Here is a 12,099-nt window from a genome sequence, read left to right on the forward strand (position 1 = left end):
TTACGGCAAATGGGATTGAAACTGGAATAAAGCACTTAAAACGCATGGCTGTAACTAAAATGCTGATCGCAACAGCAAGCATTTTTGGAGAAGACATTGTAAGAAACAGGCACCTGTGTTTTGTTTACAGTCTACTTCTCTTTCTCCTGTGAATAAATTGTGAAATGATTAAACACAGACTAGATCGTAAAATAAGTGTGAACATGGTGAGTTTTGTTCCTTTCTCAGAAGATTCAAATGAGAAGGTGCAAGAGCTGCTCTACTATATACACATATTTTTGCACACACACAGGGATTCCATGTAGATGGACCACACTGAGATCCAAATTGGCTCAGAAGCTAACATTATGGGATTTGAAATATTTGAAGCTGAGGCTAGGACAGTTTCCTCCATTAATGTGGCTTCATGAGTTAAAGCTCCACAGTGCCCTGTTTATTATTAACTACTCTCAAGGAGCCCTTGTTGAAATTCTTGCTGGTTTTGACAATAAGATAGAAGCTTCCTAGTGAATGGCATCTTTAAAATAAAACTTCTGCTTACATCATTTAATAGCATTTTTATCTGGCACGTGCTAGTTTTCCATCTTCTGTATATCTTCTGTGGTTTTTGCTTAGTAGTCATTCCCCTCACTTGAGGTTGGAGACATTTGCAAACCTTCTGCCTGAAACAGCTCCAATGAATTCTCCAAGCATAAGCATTGAAGCACCTTAGCTGTGCAACTGATGAGCTATCAGCTCCTTCAGAGGAATAATACTCAGCCACTGGCACTGCTGAATCACGACAGGCATGTAAGGAGAACCTCTTTTAATTGTGGTGTCATAAGAATTCACAAAATTACCTACACGTAATGGTGAATACAAACATTGACACAGCTTGAGATACTGGTAGTATTCCACACAGATTACACAGCTGAATTTACCCCAGTTTAGAAATAGATGAAATTGTTTGGTGGCTACTCCTTCATGTCTGCAACATGGGTAAAGAGGTTTCCAGTGCTAAACAGCCAAAAATTTGGATCATTCATTAGTTGTGGGCACTGTGGTAACAGTAGGATTGTTATAATAAGTTAATAAGAAATAAGGTGGTAATGAAACTGTCATATTTAATTGGATATGAATTAGTATGGCAGATAAAAAGCTATTCCCAGCCCTGGAAGCAGCCATTCCAGAGCTGGACTAAAGCACAGCAGTACACAGGAGGTGCTGTTGTTTTTGCTTCTCTACTGATAAAAGAGGGACTTGGACTCCAACATCTCCAGACTGGCCCTTTTAATAAGAATGAACAAAACAAACTTGGCCCAAAGGATGTGGCAAATTGAAATTAGTTTGGTGTATGTCACACTTTATGCAGTTAACATTTTGGTTGGTAAGAGAGTTATTTGCTGGGTTAATGCACTGAGAAACCTCTCCTGGATTACTGCTCAGTCCATTTGGCCTGCTATATCTCCTTATCACACAACTCCCTATTGGATCGAGGACATTTTCTGTTAAATATTAGCTTTAAAATGATGAATCAAGGTTGATTACTGTTAAATATGTCCTAATTAGGCCAAATGGTTTGATGGGCAGAGCAATTGCTTGATGGATTTATTATTTATAAAGTAAAACACTCTCCTGTTGGCGACACCCTAGCTGTTTCCACCTGGGATGGGTGCCAAGGGGACACAAAACTCAGCTGCCTGAGGTTATGGACTTGTTGGATATGGGGTTATAACTGTTAAAGCTGTTAAGGCTTATGTTCACCAGAATGCCCGGTGGGAAGGCACAGCTGCAGGCTGAGCAGCTGGAAATTTCTTGGGTGATGTGTGACAGTTATGACGTGTGTACAGCAGAGCTGCAGCTGAGCCAGCCAATGGGTGCCCTTCTTTTGTTAATTTTCAGTTTTGTCTGCTTGAAATTAAAAGTATAAAAGTGAAGTGATTTCTACAATAAAGGGACCTCCTTCAGATGCAGGTTTCTTTGTTCCCCATTGGTATGTGGAGTCTCATCAACCCTGGGCGTTGCAACTACAGTTACATTTTCTGTGTTACTCTTTGGATAATGCTTCAGGAGTGAAGCCATTGCTGAGAAAGAGTTGTGGAAAAATGGAATTCTGGAATGGCGTTGCTGAACCTTGTGTGTGCAAATTTTGATAAAGAAACGATTTCCTGAGCCTTTGTGCTTCACTAACTTTGCAGCTCTAGACCAGTGAGCTCAGCATAGGAAAGTTTTAACCAGGTATCTCTGCGACAGGTATATTGTTTTCAAAATGCCTGAAACTTTAGTTCAATATGAAGATCTGCAGAGGAAGGGGTAACAATGCTCTTTTACTGCTGATTGTAAAATAAGTTGGACAAAGATGAATCACTGAATCAATGTTGCTTTGAAAAATGCGCTGATATTTTCTTTATAAAGTTCCTGTTGGGTAGAAGTTTATTACCTCTTAATTGAATTTCTTTTTATAGTGAGAACATCTTGAATGCATGTTAATTGTGCAATACCAAATGAGCCATGGATTTCTGTAAATGTGTTAAAATAAAAATATACTCAAAAATAAAATACTGTTTGTCCCTCTTTCTCTGTCATAATGCCTAAAATTCCCTAATATTTTAGCATTGTTTCAGCATAATTTTCCAAAATTACTATAGGTAATACTGGTTATGAAAGGCAGTTTTTTCTAGTACTTTTGCCCAAGTACCTTGGGTGGTAGTTAATTTGAATTTTAGCATGGGAGAGAGAACTAAGAATTATTACCACTGCTTATATAGTTTCCTGATTAAATATTAAATTCATCTGATGATTAGTGCCTGGTTAAATTCAATTGCTTCTGGTATTTGGGCTAAAATATTAAGTGATCTTACCTGGAAACAACAGCAGACAGACAGCAGAGATGAGCAGCAGCTCACAAGAGAGACAGGGGCAGATGAGCTTCTCGTGAAGGACAACTACCAGGACAGTCTGCAAAATATTACAAAGAATCTTGTCATGTGCCTTCACCTCACCAGGGTGAAATATTTCATTTCCCTTCTCTAGGATGTTTATTGTAACTGGAACAGGGAAAAGTAAGATCAGGTCTCTGGCTCATAGCTGATAACTTGAGGACAGCTAAGGCAAGGATGGAACTGGAATCAGGAACACTGTCAATAATAATTTCAGGATGTTTTTAAACCTTTATCTCTCCAGTTGCTAGAAGTCCTCCAAGGATATATCTACACATGACAAAGAGCCAGCTGATCTCTCTTTAATCAAGATGGTTTCAGGAAAGAGAATGGTACAACATATTTATTGTGTCATTACATGACTTTTATAATGTATTATGCAATGTAAGTAACTTCAAAGACGTTGTTGGTAGAAAACTCATGTTATTCAACAGCTCTTACATAGAAGTATTAATATACATGCACATGACTAAATCGCTTATTTAATTTAATAGTACCAGAGTCCTCAACACAAAATCATTGTTTTACTACTTTTTTCTATATACATATAGCCATTTGTCTTCAAGCCTCCTTTTGTCTTTTCAAGGTATTTTCTTGTTTCACCTATCTTTCTAATTCTCTTTAGCTGGTATGTGTTTTTCTAAACACTGGTGTTGTCCATGTTCTAGAAGCTTACGAACTGTGCCAAAATTAATGTGAATTCCATTATATTTAAGAAACTAATGAAGAATATGCCATTGGACAGAAATCAGTAGTCACTATTTGGATTAGGTATCAAATGCTCATTTTAATTTTGGTTGTTTGTTTCTTTTATGCAGAAAAATAGAAACTATTTGCTACCTATAGAGATTTTTCTATATAATATTTTAGTGCTAATTCCATTATTTTCCTGACTTTCATCCTTCACTTCAATGTTAATGAGGTGGCTGGCAAGAGGGCTTCTAATGATCCAGACTGCTGTTTCACTGCCTATTGAGAGGAGTCCTCCTCCCACAGGACAGGCACTGTTTGGTTGATTGCTTGGCTATTTACATAATTATTCACTCAAAAAATACTGTATTTGTGGATTTCAACAGCCGAGTAGTAAGTAGCATTAATCAACTTCTTTGAATAATGTATTATTATTTACTTATTTTAAGTATTGAATTTTAACTACTTAAATGAAAGTATTAAGAGTGTTATAAGTAGTGAAATTATTATAAACAAACAGGTCTACTCTTCAGATAAATTCTGCTTTCTCTTGCTTTGATGAGACCTTTGGATTTAACCAAAATTAACATTTTGCCTGACAAAGCCTTTTTCTCTTTTTACTCTGGATTTCCTGTTTCAATTCAGTGTTCTCAGGATAGTATAGGTAAGGAAAAAGAATTCTCTTCACCTCTACCAAAGCATAATTCAGTGTACAACCATTTAGTTGTCCTCATCTTTTAGAGCATACTAGAAATCAGCTTGAGAAAGTATTTATAGGAATATCAGCGCTTAGATATTAAAAAAAGAGATGAACAAATTCCTTCAGATTATTTTCAGCACTTTTTTTTAGGAACAATAAAAAAACACCAAAAAAAATCCTTTATGATGATTAAGCTGTAAACCATTTTAGCATGTGATGGCCCTCCTTGGATGTTAATCATCCTTGTCTTTATTGCAATTCGTCACAGTTGTGATTTGTCAGAAGTAGTAGGATGGACTACTTTGGATGGAATCCATAATTCTACCTTTTTCTAAGGAAAATGTAGAGCAAACATTTTAATATGACCAAAATCCCAAACAGATAAATTTCAGGAGGGAAAAGTGCGAATTGGTCAGATGCTTGGGGACAAAGAGCAGAACTACAGCTGTTACATTTAAGATGGAAAGCTGAATGCTACTAGAGACATTTAGAAACATCACTGGGGTTTGTGGCAACATGGCCAAAGGAATACATGAGGAATTCCATGGAACAAGTGAAAGCACTGAGAAGCACAACTGCTGCACTCTGTTTTTCATGCAGCCATTGCATCCTGTTTCATTGCATTTCAGTTTCTTTGGTGTTTTTGCTGATGCTGACAGGAGGGGTTGGATATTTACATGAGGAAACAACTGATGAGGGCTGTGGGAGGGAGCGTCTGTTTTGTCAGGATATTAACACAGCTCAAGGTCTCTTATCACAAGTGTTCATGGTGATGAGACAAATAACAGGGTGATTACCAGTGACTGGGCAATAATTTGGCAACCTTTTCAAAGTGGTAAACAGAAGTGACTGGAGTAATACATGAGTTGGGGCATCATCCCAAAAATCTATCAACAGTAATTACAGATTTGGTGCACCAGGTGATTGTTCAGCAAACATTTGCAGCTCTTATGCTTTTTTTGTTTGTTTGCTTCCATGAGATGCAGTCCTCAGTGTGGGACCGCAGCTCTTCCCTTCCAGTCTCCCAGACTGATTTCCCTGCTTCCTTTTGCACATGGATTTTTCATGGAAAACCAAGATATTTGAGAATTATCTGGGCTGGAGAAAACCAGTTGCACATCATGGGCTATCTTTCAAGGCTGAAAAATTATACTGTTAATAACTGATATACATGTTAATGTTTCTATTATCTGGTGGCCTAAAGCTGGCCTGGAGGTCCCACAGTTATAAATAATCCCAACTTTATAACTGAAATGTGATTGATTATATATATATATATAAAAATAATATAATTACAGTAAGGCCCGTTGGAGAGCAGGCCCAGGCCATTGGGGATTCAGGCTGCTATTGGCTGGTTGGCCGGGTGGTGGCAATAAGCTCAATCAACGAGAATTAACTGAATGTGCCTTCTCAGCTATGTAAGGAGAAGAGGTCTCAGTAAAGCTGGCTGCTGCTGCGTGAACTTCGGTGTGCGCATGTTGCAGTCCTGTCTCTGCCATCTGCCATGGCAATGTGTTAAGGATAATAAGGAATATATTTAATTGGGAATTGTAGATGGGACACTCAAGATCTGTTCTCAGCTCTGTCATACTTTCTGTGTCAATATTGGTTATTGTTTGTGGTTACAGCTCCTGCTTTTAAAGAGAAAGGATATTTCTGTGTGAGGGTAGCAGATACACCTGTGACTGCAGGCAGATACCTCATCAATAAGATGCATATAAATACCTAGAATAGATACAAAACTGTCAGACAATATAGGTCAGAGCTGTGCTTAGGGACAGCTTTATTTGTAAAATCAAAATACTAGAGTTCATAAATACACTGACTGTAATACATTCTTAATGAATGACCAGAGGAGGGCAAGCAAAAAATCCAAAACCCCAAACCCTCAAAAACACAACCAAAATATCCCCCTTCCCAAATCCTAAAAAGACAAAAGAAATAGCCAAACCCTTACAAAAAGCCAAAAAACAAACAAAAAACTCCAACAAAACACTACAATATTGAATATGGCATTTCTTTCATTAAATATTTAAAGCAAAGTTTTTCCAGCAGACTGACCAACCTCATTTTCAGCTTGTTGCTCCCATCTTCTCCCATGCAGGTGTGCACAGGTGAGCTCGAGCACAGCAGCAGCTGCACTGAAATTAGTCTCTACATCTGCTTAGCTGCACAGGCTTCAGCTGAGCTGAAATGGGGACACATTTTATAAAACTTTTGATTGTTTTTTTTCTCCTGGTTTCCTGGCATCTTTAAACATTTTTTCATGGCATTCACTCCCTTGTGAAAACAGGGAGTATGGTGGCAATATTGCAACTACTTCAGATTTATGTTCTCACATGCATTTTAAACACACAGATAATCAAGAGGAGCTTTCAAAGGGTGAAAGAGTTGGATTTTTTTTCTAGGGGATTTATTTTAAAAAATATTTCTATTTAATGACTATGTTACTGTACTGTGTGTACTGATTTCTGAAAGGGAGTTTAATGCTCTTGTACTTTGGTAGGTTTTCCTTTAAATTACAGATGGAATGATGCTGGTGGGAATGATACTGCTTGAAGGAGATAAAGCACTACTCTGGCATGTTTCACTTCAAGTCTTACATGTAACCAGCCTGATGGTCTGAGTTCTGCTGGTGACAGTCCTTCTCTTGTGGTGCAAGGCCAGACTTTCCCTCTAACAAATACCACAGACACTTGTTTCAAGGTTGTGCTCCCCCTCTAGGGCCTTTCTACACCACTGGAACAGCCTCTGTAAGAACAGTTCTAAGTGACCTTCTGTGATGTGATTTGCGCAGTCTTATTAACTTTCTGATAAGCCTAGTCCTGATCACTGCACTCGTCTACTGCTTTGCCAGGGGAGATGACACTGCATAGAAACATTACAGCTTCAAGTACCAGTGCATGACTTACTGTTAAATCTGTTACTAGTGCTTGCATGAACCTTGCTGAAGCTCAAAAAAACCCTGTAACTTGTAACATGCTGTCATAAATTCATAATTTTTTTTTCATTTGCAAAATAGGTAGTTTTTTTAGGGTAAAGCATATTAGCTAGATAGCTCCTGGACACTTCTCCAGGCAGTGTGTTTAGTTGAATCCCTGGGGTTTTGAGACTTACTCAACAAGGTGTCAAGAATTTCAATTTATGTTAAACAGTTTCTTTCCTTGAAATTGCAGTAAGAACCAGGAGAGTAGCCCAAGCAGTTGCCTTCTCAGGGTAGCTAAGGACGTTTAAGCATTTGACCTTAACTTCACATTGCAAACTGCTGGTTTGCACCACAGTGTCTGCAGACTGTCTGTATTTATCCTGCCTTCTGGGAGTAGTAGAGTAGTGATATAAAAGGGGTTTTTTTGTGTTAATTTTGACATTAGCAAACAAGTTTCAATCTAAACAGTTCAAGTTGGCTAGTTGTTTAAAACCCAAACTTACTACTGAGTATTCCAACTAATAATGCAGTAGTTTTCTGTGAATTGGGAAGACTTACACTTTTAGACCTTCAATAGTCCATGAAGTGTCAGTAAGATTAAAAAAAAAAGATTTGCCCAGTTAGCTGTGGGAATTGAACCAACTGAGACATAAACCTAAGACCTTGGAAAACTGGGCACTGCGAAAATGCTAATTAGCTCATTCCAAAGTAAATCTTACTCCTACCTCTGATTCTCTGTTGGTTCAAGACCTTTGACATATAAGGTCAAGTCCTTGTCCTGCTTTCAGGGAATGAGCTTTGCCCTCGGGTATTCCCTATGTATTGTGCACTCGACCCTGCCCCCACGTCTTTGGTCACTGCCTGCCTTTGGAACAAAATCGCTTTTTGGATACTGCTCCTCAGACCATGTGGATTAAAGGATCTCTCTGGCATACCATCGTTATTATTATTATTATTATTATTATTATTATTATTATTATTATTATTATTATTATTATTATTATTGCCAGGCTATAAGCCGGTTGACCAGGCAAATTTGTCAATAGGGGAACCGCCCTGGAACACGACAATTAGTCTGGATCTTTGTGATTATTCTGCCACTTGTTTGTTATACCGGGTGTGTTATATGTGTGAAAAGCAGAATCCCTGTAAGTACCAGAACTGTCTGCTAATGAGTAGTACAAAACATTTTCGTTACTTTCTTGTGACTGTAGGAAATACAGTGTTTCCATAGATAAGTATTGTTTTGGACAAGTCTACCTCTTTTTTTTAATAATCCCACCTACGTCCTGATTCTGACTGAAATTCATCCTCTAGGCTCGAGTTGTTTAACAGACTCTTCTGGCTTTATCTCTGAGTGACCAGAATAATTGAATATTTCCAAATACAGATAATAATTGAGGATTGGCAGCATGTGTAGAAGAGCTTCTGCTCTCTATTAGCCCTAAATGTGCTCCTGAGGGCAGAAGAACAGCACTGGTCGAGAGTTCTGCAGCCAAGGGTGTGGCCATAAACTGCTCCAGAATTATCAGCCCTAGTATTTTTTGTTTGTTTTAGTTTTGGGGTTTTTTAGTGAATGAAGAAGTTTTGAAGGCTGGCGCTCCAGGAAGGAGTGGCAAAGAGTTTGAAAGCAGCTTGGTTTTAGAGAAAGAAGTGAGAATGTGAGGTGAGGAAGTGCAGCATCCAGAGGAGCATGGGAGTATTTTAGGGCCTGTTTGAACAGAAACTCAGAAGTTTTCTTTTGATACACCTTGGTGGTTTTGTTATACCAGCACTGTAATTCACAGTCATCCCACACACAGCCCAGTGTTGCTGCATTAATTGAAGATTTAGTCATCCAGGAAGATTAGCCCAGTGTACTCCTTGAAAATTGCATATCATGTCATTAAGCTAAATTTAATGCTGGACAGTTTGTTGCAGAAATTTAATAATTTTGTCGTCCAGCTCCTTGGAGAGCCATGAGAAAAATTATACTCCTTTAATCCTTTTTCAGAGTGTAGTCTGCATTTTATTTCTCTGGTGCTAGTGAGTGTGCATTTAATCCTCATGGTGTTGTCTTTTTGATTTTGTTACTCCATTACCATCACAAAATATACAGCGGAAAAATGCATCAAGAAACAAAGTGCTACATTTACCAAGAGCTCCATGTTATATTAGGCAAACTTTGCTATTAATGTTTCATGAGCAGAGATTAATAAAACATTACACAATTAAATATTTCATATTATCAATTTCTTCTGATTAGCAAGCTCATGAACAATGTGGAAAAATATGATAGGTTGAACACTTCAGTATTATATGCGATGCTGGAAGGGCAAACCTATTACTTTAGCAAGTCATAGTTGATTTGGTGCAAATCACACATTCATTTAGCAAGTTTATTCTTTTAACCAAACTAATAATAAATAATTTTTATGTTACTACTTGTCAGTTATTAGTTTATACTTTAACTGGTGTATAGAAAGTTTATTTTTTCAATAGGTTTCTTCCTGCATTATTTATTTGGATAATTTTGACTAAATAATTCTCAAATTGACCTGGAGGCAATTTGCCAGCAGGAAGACAGTATTTATTGCACATGAAAAGATTTTATTCATGTATTCTGGCTTCATAAGATGCCTATCTTTAGCAAGTATTTATGAAGCAATTACATAGTATTTATTTATGCACCAAAATAAGCCAGTGTATAAAAGTCTTTCTCAGGCTGCCGAGGAATAATATGCAGGAGTGGATTGAGCAAAAACAATCTGACATCACTAACATCACTTCTAAATGCTGCCTTTCCCCAGTGATGGGGATTTTTCTCCTCATGGTATGTTTTTTCTCTTCTCTCCATTTTTAAACGTTTTATTCTAGTAGGCTATTCTGGTAGGCTATTCTAGGTGTTCTGGAGAAGCCTAGTAATAGAGAGTTTTACTAATTATAATATATTCTCCTCTAGAGACCTTTCTCTTCCCTTTTTAGCCCTGAAAAAATAAATCTCCCTATTCAGAGTTCTCTCTTCTCTGCATGCTTTCAGTTTTCATTGCTTAAAAAGTGAATATTTTCATGAGTTATGTATTAAAACTTATCTTTTATGAATTGAAAGCGTTTTGGTCTTTTCTGCAGTGTTCACTGTAAAGAGAAAAACTACGTCCTCTCACAGCTTGGCTCATTTAGGAATTCAGCCTCTTTTCTGGGATTTTATACAGTCCCCTGTGGTACTCGATGATCATTCTTTAAATAGCAATGTATTCTGTCATCCTCTTCTGTTCCCCGAAGCTACTCTTTTTTTGTCCTGAAATGCTCTTCTGTTTGTTGTGGAAATTCTCAGCTTTTCTGAGAAAGCGACTGGTAAAAAAATGTATTTATATATTATATTTGTATATTATATTTTATTATATAAATTATGTAATTTATAGAAATTATTAATCTCTTGACAATCCTGCAACAACACAGGGCACAGCAGCAGGGGGAGGGTTTACATGGAGGAACACATCTCAATGAAATTAAAGGTAACTCACACTGTCCTTCCCTTTGCCACACTGTTCCTGTAATGGTGCAATACTGATCCAATTTCTGCCAAGTTCCCTCAAAAGCTGGTCTGGGAAATGTTTGAAATAAGGCTAACAAGCAAAAGATTAAATGTAATTTTCTTTCTTCTAACTTTTCTTTATTAATAAAAATTACTTTAAACCTTGATCAGTGCAGAGCCATTTACAATAAGTAGCAAGTCTTAATCAAGACTCATGAAGTACTTTAATTTTCTTTGCAACATCTTTTAGCCAACTGATACATTGTTAAACTTCTATAATAATTATACTACAATCAAAAGGAAAAATTCAGTACAACTGTTAATTTCCCTTGCTTAGTAGTTTTAACTAAAAAAGTGCAGTTGATGGCAGTGTAAGAAAGAAAATACTTGAGGGTAATTTTTTCAAAAGCAATCATTTGGGAATATCTAAGCTTGTTTGAAAGGGAGGATGAGCAAACATTTATGTGGCTTTTTCTGGCCCCTTATAGAGTCTTCACCCTTTTCTCCGGACTAGCTCAGATGTTAGGGTGAAGCCCCGGGTCCTGCCACATGGACGTAAATAAAAGATAACAAAAGAGGCTCTTTCCCTCTGAGGAAGTTGCAGGATTTATTTCTTGTGGGTAGCGAGGAAAGACAGGGCGAAAGAGAAAGAGGTCAGGGGGCACAGGTCTTTTCTAGGGTCTGAAAGGGGGACAGGAAGAAATTGGATTGTGGCCAGCCAGGTATGGCCAGGAGGGAGAGGGACCAGACTACAGGACATTGCAGGAGTCACGGGATCTACCATTTACAATGCATCTAGGGAGATGCAACACATTTACATATGAAATGTACATTTCATACACAGTAAGAGTGCCCACAGTTAGAAAGCTCATCTGCATTTAGAAGATTATGGGAAAAATCATTTTTTACATAAATGAACTACATCAAGTAAGTGCAAACTAAGAAGGACAGAATTCACTGAACTCAGAAGTTACAAAAGGAGAGAGGGAAAACTAATTGTTTTCTAGGCAAGTTACTATTCATACTTTGAGATTTTTTCTGGGAGAAGACACCGGCCAAGAAGTTTTGTCTTTACAGAGGCAGAGATCCCTTTTAGAGGTAAAACTAGAAAATCTCAGTCCTAAGAGGTAAAGGTGGAAGCCTGGCTTCATAAAAATCAGTAGTAAAAATTGTTAACTTTTCGAAAAGAAATAGGGTTTTTTTTTTTCATTGTTACCTGTTGGAGTAAGCACTGAACTAAGAACCAGAACATTCTGGATTCTGATTCATCACGATCTTGTCTTCACTTTTAAACCTGCATGGTGTTTCTCACCAGCTGCACAGAAAATTAAACAATTTTTAATTAAATAAA

Source organism: Sturnus vulgaris, chromosome 10 (genome assembly GCF_052056855.1).
Source record: "Sturnus vulgaris isolate bStuVul1 chromosome 10, bStuVul1.hap1, whole genome shotgun sequence".
Taxonomy (NCBI): Eukaryota; Metazoa; Chordata; class Aves; order Passeriformes; family Sturnidae; genus Sturnus; species Sturnus vulgaris.